The 21420-nt window shown below is 37.3% G+C and overlaps 1 protein-coding gene across 1 annotated transcript in view; it reads right to left on the bottom strand.

Annotated features, from left to right (window-relative positions):
• LOC131061913 (aminopeptidase M1) overlaps nucleotides 1-21420 on the bottom strand; it is a 261597-nt gene that overhangs the window by 6616 nt on the left and 233561 nt on the right. The window lies entirely within an intron of this gene.

The following is a 21420-nucleotide window of genomic DNA, read 5'->3' as shown; positions in this document are numbered from 1 at the left end:
CTCCATTGTTAATGGAATTATAAAAAGACATCCCACAAATGTTCATTTAAGAACAATAAGAAATTATGTCAAGCATTGGCCTTGATAAACTTGTCTATTGGTGGTACAATGATAGAAAATGTGTGGAACGGCACCAAATGAAGCATGGGATGCAATTACCCCAATCTTTGAGCATAATAATGATGTTAGACCACACATGCTTCGAACTCAATTACACAAATTAAGAATAAATGAATAGGTAACTGAACATCTCTCAAAGCTCAAAGTTATTTTCAAATAGTCCTATTAATTCAAGTGAGACCATTGCTGATAAGGATCTCATTTCTGCAAACTTAATAGCTTGCCAAATTCATTCAAAAGGGAATTTTAAAACCACTTACATTAAGTGGAAAATTGGCAACCTTGAATCTACAATTGCAACGTGAAGAAATGATTAATAGAGATGCTAAAGTTGAGTCAACAAATACTTTTATATAATGTCCCCTTATAGAGATACTCAGAATTTTTGCCCCCAATGGATAGAGTATGATAACAACTATAACTTGAAATCAATACTATGATGTTACCTTCGACTTGCTTAAGAACACAGTTTTATCTTGATGATGGTTATGATGATTGATTGTATGTATATATCAGTAGACATATTATCATTAAGTATGGAATTATTGTAAATGAAATCTGATATAATAAGTGTCTTGAATATGAATGGAGTATAAGCAATCGCTGTCTCAGATTTAAGACTATATATTCATGAGAAGAGGGTATGAGAGGCTATGCCTCAATTGGATAGCTATTTCCGATTGAATCCTTGTGCGGCTGCTGTTTCACTTGAGCTGTTTCTGTTGGGTTGCTCTTTGTTCATGTGCCTCAGCCTTGTAGACGGGTGGATCAATACCACCTTCCCTCAGCCCGTTATGCCTCACTTGAGTGCCTTCAGTCTGAAACAAAATATTAAAACAATTCTCTTTGAATATCTTCTTAAATACATAGTCATTGCCTTTTCAAAGAGCAAGTGCTACTATCAATATCTCTTCAATATAATCGAGTTACATATGTATTCTTTAAGAATTCATCTCTTATTACTCATTTCAGCGACTATGATTTCATTGGCTTTAGTAAATTATTGTATCTTTTGAGCAATGGATAGTATATACTAGGTTATCGTTGAATGCTTTCTCGGGAGGGTTATTACAATCTCCCCTTTCTAGAAAGGGCTTGCTGATGCAGGAGCATCCCCGGTCGACGAGCAATCTTGCATCAACCAAAATATTTGTTTTTCAATCTTGTTCTTGTTCTGTTTCTATGTTTCTTCCAGCATTTTTCGGTAGTTGTTCATTTTTCGTTGTGGATCAGATTTTTGGCTTCCAGACTTGTTCTAGATTTTGAGTTCTTTTGGACTCTTTTCCAACAAGTTATCGCTTCCAGATTGTCTGATCTTGGTTCCCGAGTAGTTTGAGCTTAATGGCTAGTTGGAGATTTCTTCCCTTGCAGAGTGATTTCTTGACTTGCGGATCGGATTGGCACCACACATGATGTTCTTAGGCCCTTGGCCAACCTTCCTTGGTGGTTCGCGTTTCATTCTTGGCTTTGGCGGAGGAGATCTTCACACTTTGAGTCTAGCCTATTTTACACGTTTCATTTTCCTGTCTTGGAGAATGTAATCTTTTGTGGCCGACCCGGATGTGTTTCGGATGCTATATATGTTGTTGTACTTGATCCTTAGAGGAGAGCGAAAGATTGTATGAGGACGATTTCATGTTATGTATTTTGGATACCTCTTGAAGGTCCGGATGGATTGTAATCTAGAAGGTATTCTGTTTTAGGTCTGTCAGCTTGTATGTTTACCGAATGTTGCCGGCAAGTTTGTGAGGAATCTATGATGTTGCGGATGCTTGATCTTGCATTTTCTCTGTGTTGTGTTGTTGCTTCCGTTGTGTTACTCTTGCTGCATGATCTGGATTGTTCTCTTTGAGGACCCTCCGAATCATGGCTGCATCACTTGCCTAAAAGCAATCTTAGATCTTCATGTGAATAACAGGATCCCAAATAAGTTTGTAGAGTGCCTCAACACATACTCCTTGCTTGTTGTCATTGTACTCACAAGGTATGTCAAACTGTATCACAATATGGAGTAATCCATTCAATGTACTCATCATGTAATTTCTTGGGTCCCAAGGTTTGTAGCGCCAACTATTCGAAACATAATCTTGTTGATCCCCTGAAAACTACCAAGAAGAACATTCCAATCTTGCATAAACTCTTTAGAGGAATATATTTTGATGATCTCAAACCTTTTACTATATTCATCATAGATCATCTTATTTTCAACAACTTTTGAACTCCAAACAATTCCTAGATTGAATACGCATATCATTGATCATAATGATACAGTATATTTTGCATCCATTATTGAAAACTTATGCTCTTTGTTTTTCCCTTTCTTGTAGAAGGTTAATTTGGTTTTTGTAGGTGACCTTGGGAGCTTGAGTCCTTGAGTGACTCTCACACATATCTCATGTAGTTGGAATCTATTGAGTTTTGAGATATCTGCAAGGAACACAAAACTTTATATTGGAATATTTAAAGAATGAAGATTTTATACTTTTTGGTTTTTTATATTCATATTGGATAGGTTGTACTGTGAGGTATTCACACATCACCCCATTGCAAATGGGGACCCCCACTTTTCGCTTTATAGGATTAGTCCTTTTTGCTTAGTCCTCGGTTGTCTTAAAGTCCTTGCTATTAATATTTGCATTGAAGGGATATAATTTCTTGAGTAGCCAGAGAATTCATCAATTCAGGTGGAAAGGGATTGAATGAGGAGTCTTCCCTAGGGTCACTTTTGAAGATTAATTTGACATAGACATTGAAGTGACTTAAGAATTGGAAGTTTGGATGAATGAAGTATAGGCAAGGGGAGAGATTGAATGAAGTGTCTACATAGGGTCATGTCCCTTGCTGGAGCAAACTTGCCTTAGACCCGTCCTTTGCCTCAAGATTAGAGTGATTTCCTTCCTTGAGCATTCTTGAAGGGTAAAAGTTAACATGTTTTGTGAAGATTTGGGATATGATCTAGTAGAGTGAAGGAAAGTGAAGAATTGAGTTTAAGGTTATTTGAGATCATGTACCTCTCTAAGGACTTAGGGCGAAATTTTACATTTAGCTCTCGTACCTTGCTAAGGGTCAAGAGCGAATTTGGAGAGTCTTGTCCTTCCTAAGGTCCTAGAGCGAAATTGATTCATGTCCTTATAGAGGTTCTACAATGAAACCTCCAAGTCTTGTCCTTGCCAAGGTGGAGCGAAATTCTTATCAAGGACATAGAGTGAAATGCCTACCTTGAACTTGTCCTTACAAAGGACATAAAGTGAACTAATGTGAAGATGGCGTACCTCCTAAAGGTCATAGAGCGAATTTTTATTTTAGGTCATGTCCTTCCAAAGAACATAGAGCGAATTTCATTTTTGGGTCCTGTCCTTCCAAAGGACAGAGTGAATTTTTGCTAAGGTCATGTATGTACCTTGCTGATGGTTTAGAGCGAAATTTTTTATCAAGACATGTCCTTCCAAGGGACATTGAGCGAAATTTTATACCTTGACCTTGTCCTTGGAGAGGACATGGAGCGAATTTTCTACTTGGAACATGTACCTTCCAAGGGTCCTAGAGCGAATTCATCTCAACCATTAATTCAAGTATATTCTTCTCTCCAAGTGTGAATTTGATAGCAGACCTACTGAATCTGACCAGCAAGACAGCGAATTTCTCCAGCTAGACATCAAATTTTGTCAGCACATAAGCGAATTTTATCAGAATATAGGTGAGTTGCTGCGGCACAAGGGTGAAATTAGACATTGAAGGTGCGGACCTGATGATCAAGAAAGACAAATTCGAGCATTGAAGATGTGGATCTGATGTTTAGGAGGAGCGAATTTATCAAAAGGGAAGCGGATTTCACTATTGAGCAACCCAAATTCATCTAAAGAGCAGCAAATTCATCTTCTACAAGGCGAAATCCCTTCAGCTACGAGTTCCTTGATTATTATCAATACTCTTTTGAGAAAATCACATAAAATCAGAATGAGGAATTAAGTCAAAATGGTAGTATGTAAAGGTTATATACCATGTATGTTTGATGCCCGATTGTTTATTTTGCAGGAGGTAAGGAAAGAGATCAAAAGGATCAGGTTGGAAGAAGATTGGAGTGAGGAGCTTAAGGAGAAGTCATACAATCACTCCAAGGTAAGCAAGCAAGGGTGGAAGGAGGACTCAACTGCATCAATAATTCCCATCACCACTACTTTGAGCGAGCTAGATGAGTATCAAGAGATATGTCTTGATATCCCTTCATGATGATGAATATATCCAGTCTACAAAGTGCAAGATTGAGGTGGCATCCTGTTGACGTGTCTGAAATCGCATTGCTGCAAACTCCATACGGCCAACGCAAAATAGAATAACCAGCTGAGTATCCTATCCTCTCTTGAGATAAGGAAATCCCTAATGCTATTTTCTATGTTTTGATCAACGGGGATAACCTCAAGGTTTCTTTTGTCAGGTCTTGACTGCAGGATTTCTCAGTGGTTTGATGTGTTTTGCTGGAAACACAAGGGGGACTTACGATTTGCAACAAACTAGCCTGCTGTGATTCTCGAATTATGCAATAAAGAGCAAAAGGAAAGGGTTAGGAGATCTAAAACTAACAACACGGGTATGCGGGTAGACGGATTCAACATAACCAATTCCTGCTTGGCCAGAATAGCTCACAACCTTGCAGGAACGGTGCAATCTTCAAAGGGACTTGGAAGATTTTAAGACTGGAGATGCACGGCTAAGCACCCAATTCTGGCGCAGCTCAGACGAACACCTGCAATTGAACTAAGCACAATTAAAGGCTCAGGTTAACCATACAAAAGGATACACAATTAGTATATCCTCAGTGGTATGAGCCTGAATCTATCAAATACTTGCACACCCAAAATAGAAAGATCTATCTAAAATGCTGAGAGAAACCATGCAAACAGGATGGAAACATGACATTAAACACCAATTCAATGTCTATATATTGATTTCAGCTGCCTATTACAACAATTTCTGCAACATCTCTATGCCACTACTAAGATCTAACCTATTCTAACTCTTAAATCTAACCATCTAACCCTTTACAAAGGAAAGGCCTCTGCCTTTTATAGATATTACAATTTTGAATCGAAGGCTAGGATGGACTACATCCAAGGGTCCTAATCTGCCTTCCAAAAGCTGGCAGCTTTAACCCATGCCGAATTAATTCTCAGTTATCCAACTAGCAACTATCTCAACTACCTGCCACTATTTGGCTTTAATTCAGGTCTATCCAATCTTCTTGGTGGTTGGGAATAGTATCCACAAAAATATCTTGTGTGGGACCCATAGGCAGTTTACAATAAGGCAGTTTCAGTTTTAAAACTAAATTTCTGGACTTAAATCCAGCTGTGTGCTTTTTTGAGAATGCATAGACTGAGTGTTCTTTTGCTTTTTGCCTTCAATCTCGCTAGTGGACTTCATCTTATTTCAATGGCACGGTTCCCAATGCTCGGTTGTTCTCACGCTCTTGCATCTTTTCTTTTCCAGTATTCAGTGCCTGGCCTTGATTGCGATCCTTCTTCGATTTGTGTTTCAGGTTTTTCTCCTAGTTCTCCAATGATGTCCTGCGATCAATCAACCAATTTCATTTCATTAAATCAATTTGAAAAATTAAATAATTTAATTTAACAAACATTAAATTTAATTATGACGTCTGGCTTGAGAAGCTCTTTGTGAGATGTATCTTGAAAATGCTTCTCCTTTCTCTTCGAATGTGAAATCTGATCCTTGGTCTTGATAGTGTTTGGGCGATTTACTTCTGCGTGATTTTACCTTTGGAGTCTCGGGCGTTTTGAAAACTTCTTGTAGCGCGATTCTGGGGGTTTGAAGAGCTCTTGCAAATTATAAAATCCTAACACTCATGCATTTTCTGGCGAATTTCGGAGAATGGGGGGGCACTTTTGCAGACTTTAAACTTTACGTCTTCATCTTCCAAATTACGAACTCTGCGTTTTTTCACACTTTGTTGTCTATTACACTTTCTGCGTTGTGTTCTTCGGAGGAATGGGAATTTTACCAATCTCGAATCCCCATGCTTGCCTTATGTGTTGAAACTTTGGGCTCTATGGTGAATTTTGGAGACTTGACGTTTTTGGCGAATTCATCCAATTTTCGGACCTTGGGGAGTTTTTGCAAATTGAAAGGTAATTTTCGGACCTTGTAGATGTTTTGCAACTTAAAAACTTTGGACCTTAAGCCCATTTTGGAAAATCGGAGAAATTTCGAACCATTAAACACTTCTGCAAATTCAGAGTTTCAAGGCGTTTTTACAAATTTCAGAGTTTTCGCGATTTTTAACCTTTTATCCGAAATTTCGGACCTTTAAACACTTTGTGCAAATTCCAGGATACTTTAAGTTATATTCCATATATACTTTCAGGATGTTTGAGAGTGGTTTCGGACCTCCAAGAGTTATATTGCAAATTCTCGTTTTTGAAGGATTCCTCAGTTTTCCAGACTTAGTCAAATTTCAGGATCAGGACATTCTAGACTTAGCCAAATTCCAGTGTAGGACATTCCAGACTTAGCCAAATTTCAGGGCATTTGGAGATCAAGACGACATTCCAGACTCCATCACTCACCAACTTGACCCTTCATATCCCCTTCCTCTTCCGCAAAGACAGAAAGGCACAAACTGGGGGGTCCCTGTCCAAGACGGGGATGGTTGGGCGATTCGCACAACAAATGGCGACTCGGCTGGGAAATGTTCCTGAACATTTCAAGGATGACTATCCGGATCGAACCTGAGAATCTCTAGTATATACCCCACAAAACAACCCAAATGACAAAAGACAGATTCAAAGTAAAAATGAGGTCACAAATTGAATCAAGTCACCAACCTTGAGAAATCGAGTGTGTGTAGTGAAGTTCATTCAAGCCTAAAGAAGGTTGAGATATCATTGTTTAGTTAATGCAAGTTACGTAGAGCAACTCTAACTCCAAAAGCAACCTGGATAGAGCCCCGCTGCCAGCAAGCATCTATAGCCCCGACGGAGTTATCGCCTGTAAGCTCACAGAGATTGCTCTGTTTCCGATAAATTTTCTTGTTGAAAATCGGCAGAGGTGTCTTCATTCCCAAAGCCAAGCAACTTGATATTTCTTTTCTTTTGATTTTTCTCTTTTATTTTCACTTTTTCACCTTGGCTGGTAAGCAGTGAAGCCTACGTGGGATTGAGCGTTACAGTGGTCGTTGAAGCAGAGCCTTAGAATTTTTTCACTTGCAGTGACCTCCCTTTGATAAAACGACAGACTTAAGCGTTTAAAAGTGCAGTGATCACAACGTTGGTGACAAGATGCAGTAAGCAACTAAATTTTTAGACTGACTAAGCCTTAAACCAAAATGGATTGACTACGGGGGCAACCGTCAATTAGGCGCTCTACCAAAGTTAGCATCCAAGAAATGAGCCGAAATTTTTTTTTCCGACTTCGTACACCAGAGCTGGGAAAAGCAAACAAACCCCTTCAAAAACTGACAGGGAGACAACCCCTTCCGAAAGGACACCTACACTACGGAAAGCAAACTAAACTAGAGCAGAAAACAAGAAATCTAAGCTAAAAGAACGGAAAACGAACAAAAACCTAAACTAACTATGTACAAGAAGAGACCGATTGTACAAAAGATGGGTTATATACATGCGTTCCCGATCCATGATGATTTTTCAGTATATGCAGCAGTAACAGGGCAGTGGGAACAATTCTTAGTTTGGCTGGTTTGTCTTTATATTCTGAAAAGAAAATTTTCAGTTGGCCACTCTCGAATTTAACCAAGACATTGGGCAAAATTATTAGTTGAGGGAGTTCAGTAGGTCCGTGGTTAATCCATTTACAGGTTGTTTTTCCAGAATATTCAAAATTAAATGGAAAATTTTCAGAATTAACAGCGGGAGGGAAAGAAACAACCTGGCAGGTTTCCGAGTCATGCAAAGTTTTGCACGATGGGTTGTACGGTGGGAAGGCTTCAGCAGCTGTATCAGGAGGTCGCCATTGGTGGTGCAGCATCTCGATAGCGTCTGGTGTATGCAAATCAGCATCAGATTTTTCACTGGGTGGCGCAGGCTGATAGTTGATCTCAAAACCGAACTCGAACTCAGGAAAGAGGGGTGCATCGTCTGCTGGTGCATCTTCATATCGTGTGAACAATGCAGCCTTATGTACTTCTATCAGTACGTCCTCAAACAGTAGGGACTCTTTGATTGATTGGCTCTCAAAAACCTCCTCGACGGACTCTTGGATTGCATCGTCCGTTTGTGGGGCTGCTGCAAACTGCTCTTCAACCTGTGGCTGATCCACAAAGCTCCCTTGATCGTCCTCTTGAACACTGTCTCATCAGTTGCAGGGATAATAAATTCATCTGCTACCTCGGTTTGATTGACTGGTTCATCTTGCTCAACACTTGATAGCCCCAACTTAACATTGTCAGAAGGTGTGGTGCTGTATTGATTTTGTATCTTCTATACTCGTCTACAGCAAGGTAGGCACTCCACACTTTGCTGGTGATGCTCTCCTCTGGTTCTTCCGATAGTCCAAATTGGGCTTTGACTTGACTGACTGCTTCTATGCATAGTGAGCAGGTGAACTCTGAATGTGGGGTGTGGTGAATTCTGCACCACCAAGGTGACAACACGTTCTCCAAGCATAACTCCTCTTCGATACCAAATTGGTTCTCAATCAAATTCTTAAAACGGGTAAACTCATCGATGCTAGACGGAGGATTGGGGATATCCGGCTGTACAGTCGCCTCTGGTTTGGGGACATCCCAAAAGAATATCTGCCCCTGTAATGCGAGCTCGACCCTTGACAAAAATGTCAAGCAATTCAGTTCATCGTGCGTTGTGGTGTCATGAATTCTACAGTGAGCTGAAGATGCAAATTCGGACAGCTGCCTTGGATAGAACTGCCAACTTAGCTCTTGCTGGATTTGAAAAATTTCGGATTGTAGACAGTCTTCAAGAAGCGACTGGCTCAACATACTGACTCAGAAATATTTTTGGTATTTTCAGGTTTTCTGATTTTTTTGGCTTTTTTGGTTTAACAGGGATCTTGCATATCCCGAATATAGCATTTAAAAGGTCGATTAGACTCAACTTGCCGCAAGGAACTGTTAAGGTGCCCTCCCCAATTTTGTTGCGTGCGGAGGGTAAAAAAAGCTGCAGGGTTACTCTTTACAACTATGGACTGATATGATGCGGATTTAGCTATTTAGACATTCATCATACGACCCTCCTTCTAGCGCCAATTCTGTTGACGTGTCTGAAATCGCATTGCTGCAAACTCCATACGGCCAACGCAGAATAGAATAACCAGCTGAGTATCCTATCCTCTCTTGAGATAAGGAAATCCCTAATGCTATTTTCTGTATTTTGATCAAAGGGGATAACCTCAAGGTTTCTTTTGCTAGGTCTTGACTGTGGGATTTCTCAATGGTTTGATGTGTTTTGCTGGAAACACAAGGGGGACTTAGGATTTGCAACAAACTAGCTTGTTGTGATTCTCGAATTACGCAATAAAGAGCAAAAAGAAAGGGTAAGGAGATCTAAAACTAACAACACGGGTATGCGGGTAGATGGATTCAACATAACTAGTTCCTGCTTGGCCAGAATAGCTCACAACCTTGCAGGAACGGTGCAATCTTCAAAGGGACTTGGAAGATTTTCAGACTGGAGACGCACGGCTAAGCACCCAATTCTAGTGCAGCTCAGACGGACACCTGCAATTGAACTAAGCATAATTAAAGGCTCAGGTTAACCATACAAAAGGATACACAATCAGTATATCCTCAGTGGTATGAGCCTGAATCTATCAAATACCTGCACACCCAAAATAGAAAGATCTATCTAAAATGCTGAGAGAAACCATGCAAACAGGATGAAAACAAGACAATAAACACCAATTCAATGTCTATATATTGATTTCAGCTGCCTATTACAACAATTTCTGCAACATCTCTATGCCACTGCTAAGATCTAACCTATTCTAACTCTTAAATCTAACTATCTAACAATCTAACCATCTAACCATCTGACTATCTAACCCTTTACAAAAGAAAGGCCTCTGCCTTTTATAGATATTACAATTTTGAATCGAATGCTAGGATGGATTGCATCCAAGGGTCTTGATCTGCCTTTCAAAAGCTGGCAGCTTTAACCCATGCCGAATTAATTCTCAGTTATCCAACCAGCAACTATCTCAATTACCTGCCACTATTTGGCTTTAATTCAGGTCTATCCAATCTTCTTGGTGGTTGGGAATAGTTATCCACAAAAATATCTTGTGCGGGACCCATAGGTAGTTTACAATAAGGCAGTTTCAGTTTTAAAACTGAATTTCTGGACTTAAATCCAATTGTGTGCTTTTTTGAGAATGCATAGACTGAGTGTTCTTTTGCTTTTTGCCTTCAATCTCGTCGGTGGACTCCATCTTTGTTCAGTGGCACGGTTCCCAATGCTCGGTTGTTCTCGCGCTCTTGCATCTTTTCTTTTCCAGTCTTCAGTGCCTGGCCTTGATTGCGATCCTTCTTTGATTTGCGTTTCAGGTTTTTCTCCTGGTTCTCCAATGACGTCCTACGATCAATCAACCAATTTCATTTCATTAAATCAATTTGAAAAATTAAATAATTTAATTTAACAAACATTAAATTTAATTACGACATCTGGCTTGAGAAGCTCTATGTGAGATGTATCTTGAAAATGCTTCTCCTTTCTTTTCGAATGTGAAATCTGATCCTTGGTCTTGATAGTGTTTGGGCGATTTACTTCTGCGTGATTTTACCTTTGGAGTCTTGGGCGTTTTGAAAACTTCTTGTAGCGCGATTCTGGAGGTTTGAAGAGCTCCTACAAATTTTAAAATCCTAACACTCATGCATTTTTTGGCGAATTTCGGAGAATGGGGGGGTACTTTTGTAGACTTTAAACTTTACATCTTCATCTTCCAAATTACGAACTCTGCGTTTTTTCAAGCTTTGATGTCTATTACACTTTCTGCGCTGTGTTCTTCGGAGGAATGGGAATTTTACCAATCTCGAATCCCCATGCTTGCCTTATGTGTTGCGAATTTGGGCTCTATGGCGAATTTTGGAGACTTAACGTTTTTGGCAAATTTATCCAATTTTCGGACCTTGGGAAGTTTTTGCAAACTGAAAGGTAATTTTCGGACCTTGTAGATGTTTTGCAACTTAAAAACTTCGGACCTTAAGCCCATTTTGGAAAATCGAAAATTTTTTGGACCATTAAACACTTCTGCAAATTTGGAGTTTCAAGGCGTTTTTACAAATTTCGGAGTTTTCGCGATTTTTAACCTTTTATCCGAAATTTAGAACCTTTAAACACTTCGTGCAAATTCCAGGAATTTCGGACCTTTTGCCCGATTTTGCAAACTCAAGGTAAATTTCAGAGTTTTTGAACTTTTGGCAAACTGGAGGCATTTTCGGACCTAAACCACCTTTTTGCAAATTTAAAAAACTTCGAATTTCGGCCCTAGGGTCCGAAATTGGTGTTTTTAAGTGAAATTCGGACCTTAAGGCACTTTTGGCAACTTAAGTGAATTTTCAGACCTTAAGGCACTTTTGGCAACTTTTTCACTTTTTCACATTTGAGCCCCAGGGTTTGAATTTGGGCATTTTAGTGATTTTAAACATTTTCCTCAAGGAGTGCGAGCTTGGGCACTTGGGCAAGTTTGTGAAGATCTCGCCGAAGGATCATTTTATGGAATATAACATTTATGTTGTATTCCATATATACTTTTAGGATGTTTGAGAGTGGTTTCGGACCTCTAGGAGTTATATTGCAAATTCTAGTTTTTGTAGGATTCCTTAGTTTTCCAGACTTGGTCAAATTTCAGGATCAGGACATTCCAGACTTAGCCAAATTTCAGAGCAAGACATTCCAGACTTAGCCAAATTTCAGGGCATTTGGAGATCAAGACAACATTCCAGACTCCATCACTCACCAACTTGACCCTTCATATCCCCTTCCTCTTCCGCAAAGACAGAAAGGCACAAACTAGGGGGTCCTTGTCCAAGACAGGGATGGGTGTGCGATTCGCACAACACATCCTAGTCGCTACTACACCAATCAGAGAGGTCCACATTGACGCATCTTGATTCAATGAACCAAGCTCACCCATGAATGTACAAACTCTGATGTACCTACCCTTGTTATCTATTGGTCCATGCTCACTGAATGCAATTTTCTCATTGGCTAAAGTGAGTTTGTTGTAACAAACCCTAATTAGGGTTTCCATTGTAAAATCTTGGCCATTGATGGAGAATCAATCTTGGCCGTTCATTGTAAATGAGCTCTCTATATAAAGCTCAAACTCTTCATTTGTCAAGGTTGATAGTTAATAGTTGGAGAATAGTTAATAGTGAATAGAATAACAATTAGAATATAAGTTAGAGTAGGAGAAGGCAAAGATTGTTGCCAAACATGGTTGTAAAGAACAATTGATTTCATTGAAATTATGGTGAATTTGATTTGTTACTTCAACAACTTGCATGGTCTTTGCTTCTCGATTTGCTTCTATGTTGATTAGATTGAGTGGGAGAATTTGTTGAATGTATTCATGTGGAATCCGCCTAATCCATACCACTAGCCTTTTGCTGCTTGTAAGTGTGCCTTGTGTGATCAACTGGAATGATATGAGCTTAACTTTGAATCATTCTACACTCATTGCTTATGCATTAACTTGAATGGTGATCAATGTTTGATGGTATTGATTCGAACATCTTTGAAACGTCCTTAGAAGATTGCACTGAGCTTGTGTCAAATTGTTCAAGTTGATGGTGAGACCTCACTCGGTAGGGTTCCATATAGTCATTCATCTATGTTCTTACATTCTAAGACATTCTAGGCCTTAGAATAGACCTTCTCAACCCTTTACCTTTTGCCATTTTTTCAAAATCAAGCTAGTTTAGGACAAAGAGCATCACCATACATCAGATGATCGAGTTCCAGCAAATCAAGCATTCACGCATTCGAATGTAAGTCCCCTTGTGATTCCAGCATAATCACATCAACCAATAGAGCTTATCCACACGTAGTGACCCTACATTCATGAACCTTGGAGTCTTCGCAAGTGATCCTTAAGCTAATCTTCAGCATTTGAGAGATTTTGTTCAAGAGAGGATAAGATACTTTTTGATATTTTATTCTGTGTTCGCATGTGCATAAAAACCACATCAAGAGGTTGCATAGGCTAAAAAAAACCCTTGGTTACTTCATTGATCTAGGATCTACTATTATTTCACGGAGTTGTAATAAAAACATAATGAACATACATTATCATACATCAAAGCTGAGTACAAAGCAATTATTGTAACATGAGAAGCAATATGGAATAGACAGCTTCTTAAGGGTCTTTATCACACACAACTTAATCCCACAATTATGTATTATGATAATCAAAGTGTACTAAAGATGACCAAGAATCTAGTGTTTCATGCTCACACAAAGCATATTGAAGTACATCATCACTTTGTTCATAAGCATGTCCTCAATAAAAAAAATTGAGCTAATTTATAGATGAAACTAATGAGAAACTTGCAAATGGCATTGTCAAACCTTAAATAGCAGAGATAATATTTGCATATTTTTTTAGAAGAATTAGTGTTAAATGCTTTTGATTTATACATGGGTAGCTAATAAGTCATTAGTTATATGCACGCCCCCATCTTCTAGTTGCTCCATGTGATGAAATAAATTTTATGTGGAAGTGTTGGAAATGTACTCTATTTTATCGCACTCCATAAGCATCTATTAACATAAAGAAAAGACTATCATGCAAACATATTTGTTCATATATTTTACCTATTTAAAGGATCTTTAGACCCATAAAACATATAGAAAATATATTCAAGATTTAACATACACTTGTTCCCTTCTAATGTGCCTTTTTATTTATTTTCCTAGATATGTAATGTATAATCTATCATATAACATAACCTAATTTGGCAAGAACAATAGATCATGTAGACATGTACATAAACCGAAATGAAGCAAACTAAAAAGTTATATTATATTAACATATGCTTAGACCAAGTAATTTGGTGTTAGAATATCTAATCCCAAAATCATTGATTAATATTTTTTAATCTTTTTAACATGTAGCATCCTCTTACATGGTCTATGCTAGTTCTAGGTCCTCCCCTATCTCTATTTTACTATACTTAATCAATATTACCTACAATTTTCTATATTTTATTAAAATTATTTTATTCTCCATACCTCTATAAGATCCATCTTTTGGATGAAGTGATATGATCTCATGCCTGTATTGATAAGCAAAGTTTAAATTCTTCTAAGCTTTGATAAATTGAACCTTAGATATTATTAAGACTTCACTACAAAAGTCTCTATTATATATTTTGTTGTTTTTTGTATTTTTTGGTATAGTCTATAAAAACAAAATATTTTTTGTAAACTCAACAAATTTTTTAAGTGGAGATATGTACAACATTTACAAAAAGGAAGAAGGCTCTATTTTCACCCAAACATATGCCATGCAGTAGGAATGTTTCCTTTAAAGTTCAAACCAAATTTGAGGGTTGAATTTTCTCGAGAAATCTCACATTCAATCCAACAAGCTATCACTCAAGAAATACCTTCTCAAGTAATACGATTTTTAGAATTTGTTAAAAAAATCCACTTGATCTTTTGATGAAACAATACATGTAGTTTTTCAATCGAAATTAAAAGATGAGAACTAGATTTGGTACTTATGATTTGGACACTTTAAATTTTGAAGGTCTAAATTTATTACACATAAAAATTATGTTAAAATTTTGCCACTAAAAGCAACCTTTGTTAAAGTTTGGATCAGATTTGATAGGTAAACAGTTATTTTTTATTTATGAACTTATTTATCAATGAACTCTTGAATGCAGGTTGCAGCACATATGAAGGGAATACAACTTAATGCATAATTTGTATGAGAGTCTGCTATATGAGGCAGATCGATATCTAAAAGGCTTGCACTTATGATTACTATACTTACCTTATTAAACTCAAACTGCACCATATTATATACCTTACAGTATAGGCATGTCAATGGACAGACATGCCTCTATGTACGTGAAGACATGTCGATGAATAGACATGTCTCCACGTATGTGGAGACATGCCTCTTCATTGTGATGTCTCTATACCTAAGGCTTGTGCAAAGCAACAATATCTTAATCGTTGTTTATTCGGTTTAACATACAACCACGATTTCTCTTATCGTTTAGCATTTAACAATTCCCAGAATCGTTAATCATTATTGTTATGTGTAACAAAGATTTCCATAATCGTTAGGAGATCGACTTAAGTCGATATGTATGATGTTAATTATATATCGGATTCTCTATAAGAAAAGTCGATTCATATTGATCAAATGAAATGATCAATATAATCGACACTTATGGATACAGTGCTCATATTCTGATTTGTATAAACAATAATAAATATTCGTTATGTGTATATATAGATATTCGTATATATAATAATAATGACACTTATTATTATTACATATATATATATATTCATGTCAACGATAATATGCATTACTTATACATATGAGACTTCTCCGATCGAAGCTATAAAACATCAACACTCCCTCTTAGCTAGGGAGGAGAATTACAAGTTTTATATGTCTGTAGGAAACTACACATCGTGTAGTAGAGATGATATCAGGAGCAATGGCCTACAAGTATCAACACTTATGATACTTACCAGAACTCAACATGCCCAATATGGTATGTGCATTGGCATCAACCATATGATGCCTACCATAGGGATGTATGGAAATCATGGCATACTCAGATATTAAGCACTTAATATCCACCATGATATATCCCAACAATTTCAGGATATCAACCTTATGATAAAAAATTGTTATAAGAAATATGCACTATCATGACATGTTCACAGATATCAACCATATGATATCTATCATGATAGATTTCAGAGTTATTGTAAAGTCGTCACCTTCCAATAACTACTGACAATACAAGGGATTATCATTCAGAAGTTGCCACTTCTTAATGATGTACACAGGTGCCAAAAATGACAAAAGGAGTTTATATTAAACATATTAGAATATATTAGTACAATAATAATGCTAAGACTCAAAACTCAAAATTTTACATTTCAACTATACCAAGCTTACCTTTGAAGTGTTCTACCTTTGTTTTGGCTAGAGGCTTGGTGAGAATGTTTGCTGTTTGATCTTCAGTACTAATATATCTCAGCTGAATTACCTTTCTTTCCACCATGTCTCTAACACAGTGATAAGGTATTTCAATATGTTTGGACCTGTCATGAAATACTGGGTTTACTGAAAGCTTTATACAACTCTGATTGTCATAGTGGATAATGGTTGGGTTTAAGGATTTTCCAAACAATCCTACAAGGAGTTTTCTGAACCATACTGCTTCTCGTGCTCCCATAGATGTTGCAATGTATTCTGCTTCTGTGGAGCTCTGAGCAACTGAGGATTGCTTTCTGCTAAACTAGGATATCATGGCCGATCCTAAACTGAAGCAACACCCTGATGTGCTTTTTCAATCTATCGTACTCCCAGCCCAATCTGAGTCTATATATCCGTATAAGTTTAGATCTACTTTTTTATATTTTAAGCCATATCCAATTGTTCCATGAAGATATCTCAAGATGTGTTTTGCTGCGACTATATGTATCTGCTTTGGCTCACACATGAACTGACTGAGTGCATTCACAACATAACAAATATCTGGTCTAGTATTGACCAAGTACATCAATCATCCAAACATTTGCCGATAGAGAGTGGAATTTGTTGGTTCAGAACTTGTAGCTGCTTCTCTTAATTTGTGTAAGTTTGTTTCCATGGGAGTGGACATAGACTTACAATCCATCATTCCAAACCTTTTTAGAATGTCAATAGTGTATTTCCCTTGATTTAGAATGATCTCATTAGTTTGCTGCCATACTTCTAATCCGAGGAAATAGTGTAGAGGCCCTAAGTCCTTCATATCAAATTCAGCTACAAGTTCTTGTTTACATTTGATGATGAGATGCTCTTCGCCTGTTATTAACAAGTTATCAACATAAAGAATAAGAATTAACATATCTCCATTGATTACCTTAAAATATAGATTCGGATCTGCATCATTCTTTGAGAAGCCAAGTCCTGATAGATAGTGATCTATCCTTTCATACCACACTCAAGAAGCCTGTTTGAGCCCATATAAGGCTTTCTTTAATTTGCAAACATGAGAAGGTTGTTCATGTACTACAAATCCTTCAGGTTGTTCCAAATAGACTTCTTCTTCTATCACATCGTTAAGAAATGCGGTCTTTACATCCATTTGATGGATTTTCCATCTTTTAGATGCAACAATAGCAATCACGGCTCTGACAGAAGTGTATCGAGCAACATGAGCAAAAGTTTCTTCATAATCAATTCCTTCTTTCCGAGAGAAACCTTTGGCGACAAACCTTGCTTTGTATTTTTCAATACTTCCATCTGCAACATGTTTGATTTTGAAACGCCATTTAGAAGACACTACTGATTTGTTCTTAGGCCTAGGCACAATATCCCAGACATCATTCTTGATAATAGACTTATACTCTTCTGTCATGGCTTCTTTCCAGGCTTGATGTTGGAAGGCTTCATCCACAGTAGAAGGTTCTAAATTAATGATTTCACTCATTAGAGAAATGTAGCTAGAGAATCTATTAGGTCTTTTACTTTCCCTGAAGGTTCCTTTTGAAGCTGCATAATTTTCAGCCTCCTCAATCATCTTCTTGGCCCATAGTGGTCTTTTCTTTGTCACATTAGTGTCCCTAGGTTCAACCATATAGTCCATAGGTTCAATGTGAGTGTTGCTTTCAGTTTGTTTGTGAGTCTCATTCTAAATCTTAGAGGAGTGATCCTTTTCACTATATTGAGGGGGTTCATCTTTTGTTTCATTAACATCCTTAGATCTTTTGAATGCAACATCTTTTTCAAATATTACATCCCTACTTAGTTCAATTTGTTTTTGACCTGGGATATAGACCCTATAAGCTTTAGAAGTTTCACTATACCCAACAAAGATTCCCTTTCTCCCAAAGGGTTCTGATTTAGATCTTTTCTCTTTAGGGATGTGAATGTAAACAAGATAGCCAAAAATTCTTAAGTGACTTATGTCAGGTTTTATTCCTATGAACGCTTCTTCAGAAGTTTTGTTGTCAAGAAAGGAATGTGAACATCTATTTTGGATATATACATCAACACTAGAGGCTTCAGCCCAGAAAGAGGTGTGAAGGTTTTGGTCATGCATCATGGCTTTGGCTGCTTCTACAATAGTTCTGTTTTTCCTTTTTGCAACCTCATTTTGTTGAGGGTTGTAAGAAACAGTGAACTCCCTCTTAATCCCAACATTTTTACAAATTTTTTAAAAGTTTTCAGAGATGTATTCCCCCCCCATTATCTGATCTAAGAGTTTTTATACTTCTACTTGAGGTGTTTTCTACTAAAGCTTTGAATTCCTTGAACCTTTTAAGGACTTCATCAGACTCTTTACACTTTAGAAAATATATCCATGTCTTCCAAGAGTAATCATCTACAAAAATGACATAATACAAAAATCCTCCTAAGGAGGGTATTGACATGGGTCCACATAATCAGAATGAACAATTTCTAATACATTTTTGGATTTACTTTCACTATTATGAAATGTGCCCTTGGTATTTTTTCCTAAGGCACACCCTTTGCAGATTCCTTCATGTTCTTGAGTCAGCTTAGGTATCCCTATCACCATTTTCTCTATAGAAGGTAAAGCACGAAAGTGAAGATGCCCTAATCTTCTATGCCACAGTTCACAAGTGTTAGAAGATTCATGAATAAGTGCTTGTGAAGGAGAGATACAAAGTTTGTATAGGCAACCATGTCGAACTCCAATGGTGTGGGCCTTTTTGATGGTTGAGTTCTTAGGCCAGGCTAAGACTTTTGCATCCATGAAGGTGATTCTATATCCTTTATCTTCAAGAGCTGATATTGAGATTAGGTTGCGTTTGATGCCTGGTACAAATAGCACACCTGTCAATTGAAGGGCAATCCCTGATTTTAATTGAATCGTACAAGTTCCAATCCCATTCACTGGGTAGTTTGAATCATCCCCAATTGTGACTTCCTCATCAGATTTCTCTATCATAGTGTCTAAGTGCTCTCTGAACCCTGTTATATGCCGAGATGCCCCACTGTCTATTACCCAGGTGTTGAGGTTGGTTGATACTTGGCTGGATAGAGCAGAGTAGAATACAAGTCTTTCAGAGTCTGTGTTTGGCTCACCGACTTCAGCAATTGAGGCTTGAGGCTTAGGTCTGTTAGGACACTTTACAACAATGTGCTCATATTTATCACATCTGAAGCATTGTACTTTAGATAGGTCCCTCTTCCTTTTGAAGGATTGCTTCCTGGTTGAGTCTTTGCCTCTCCTCTTCTTGAAGTTATTCCTCCTTCCTCTTTTGTGAGACTGAGTGTTTAGGACTTGCATTTCTTCATTTTGGGAGTTAATTCCAGTCCCTCTAGTAATCAATTTGGACTCTTCTTGTATACAATCAATCTTTAATCGATCAAATTTGGGGAGTTTGGATCGAGCACTAATTCCTTGAATAAAAGATTCCCAAGAAGTGGGGAGTTCGTTGAGTGCCAACATAGTCAATTCCTTGCTATCAAATGTGTGACCAATAGTAGATAATTGGTTTCTTAGTTCCGTTATCCTCATGAAATAAGAAGTGGTAGTTTCACTTTGGTTCATTTTGATGTGGTGTAATTGCTGTTTCAGAGCAAGCACCCTGCTAGTATTATTTATCTCAAACATGTTCTCTAGTGTTGAAAACATTAGATAAGCAATATCTAATTTTGAGATAATTGGAACAATGTGATCTTTTACTCCATCCACCAATAGTTTCATAGCTTTATTATTATTTCTTGTCCATAGGAGTTTCTCGTCTTCTTCATCGGGCATGGGTAAGGCCTTTTACACAAGAGTGTTTAATTCATGTTCCTTTGATGTGAGCATCATTCTAAATTTCCAAGATACAAAATTTGCAGCTCCTTCAAGTCGGTCCTCTGGCCTAACTCCACTCACCATTTTGACGAATATAAAAATCTAGAGATTTTAATGAAGTTTGGTTGTTTCCCTCCTATAAATCTGATCAGATCTTTTCTTCAAACTAGCTCTGATACCATGTTAAAGTTTGGATCAGATTTGATAGGTAAACAGTTATTTTTTATTTATGAACTTATTTATCAATGAACTCTTGAATGCAGGTTGCAGCACATATGAAGGGAATACAACTTAATGCATAATTTGTATGAGAGTCTGCTATATGAGGCAGGTTGATATCCTAAAGGCTTGCACTTATGATTACTGTACTTACCTTATTAAACTCGAACTGCACCATATTATATACCTTACAGTATAGGCATGTCAATGGACAGACATGCCTCTACGTACATGAAGACATGTCTCCACATACGTAGAGACATGACTCTTCATTGCGATGTCTCTATACCTAAGGTTTGTGCAAAGCAATGATATCTTAATCGTTGTTTATTCGGTTTAACATACAACCACGATTTCTCTTATCGTTTAGCATTTAACAATTCCCAGAATCGTTAATCATTATTGTTATGTGTAATAACAATTTCCATAATCGTTAGGAGATCAACTTAAGCCGATAAGCATGATGTTAATTATATATCGGATTCTCTATAAGAAAAGTCGATTCATATTGATCAAATGAAATGATCAATATAATCGACACTTATGGATACAATGCTCATATTCTGATTTGTATAAACAATAATAAATATTCGTCATGTGTATATATAGATATTCATATATATAATAATAATGACACTTCTCCGATCGAAGCTATAAAACATCAACAACCTTCAAGTTTATAAAAGCAAAGTTATCATTTCATAACCCACTTTATGAGGTAGAATACCAAGACGATCTTGTCAAGAGTCATGAGCAGGATAAAGATGCCTCAATTAACATTAATGAAGGTTTGGAGAATGCTGAAATTTTCAAATCAGCAATTGTTGATGAGCTTTTTGATCATTATGATGATGCCATTTTAGCCTATGAGTGAGATGTTACATTTCATGAAACATGCATGTTTGATTTTCAGGGAAGTTATGTTGGGGAGTATACACTTGAGCAAAATGTTGGAGTTGAGCATGCTGCAATTTTCAGACCAGCAATTGAAGGTAAGAATATTGACCATTTTCTAAATTATAATCCAAGGTACAAAGTTAATCATGAAAGTAGAGGATTGATGCTTTGTACTTTTT

The sequence above is a fragment of the Cryptomeria japonica genome, chromosome 9 (genome assembly GCF_030272615.1).
Source record: "Cryptomeria japonica chromosome 9, Sugi_1.0, whole genome shotgun sequence".
Lineage (NCBI taxonomy): Eukaryota > Viridiplantae > Streptophyta > Pinopsida > Cupressales > Cupressaceae > Cryptomeria > Cryptomeria japonica.
This window is presented reverse-complemented; position numbering and strand designations above follow the sequence as displayed.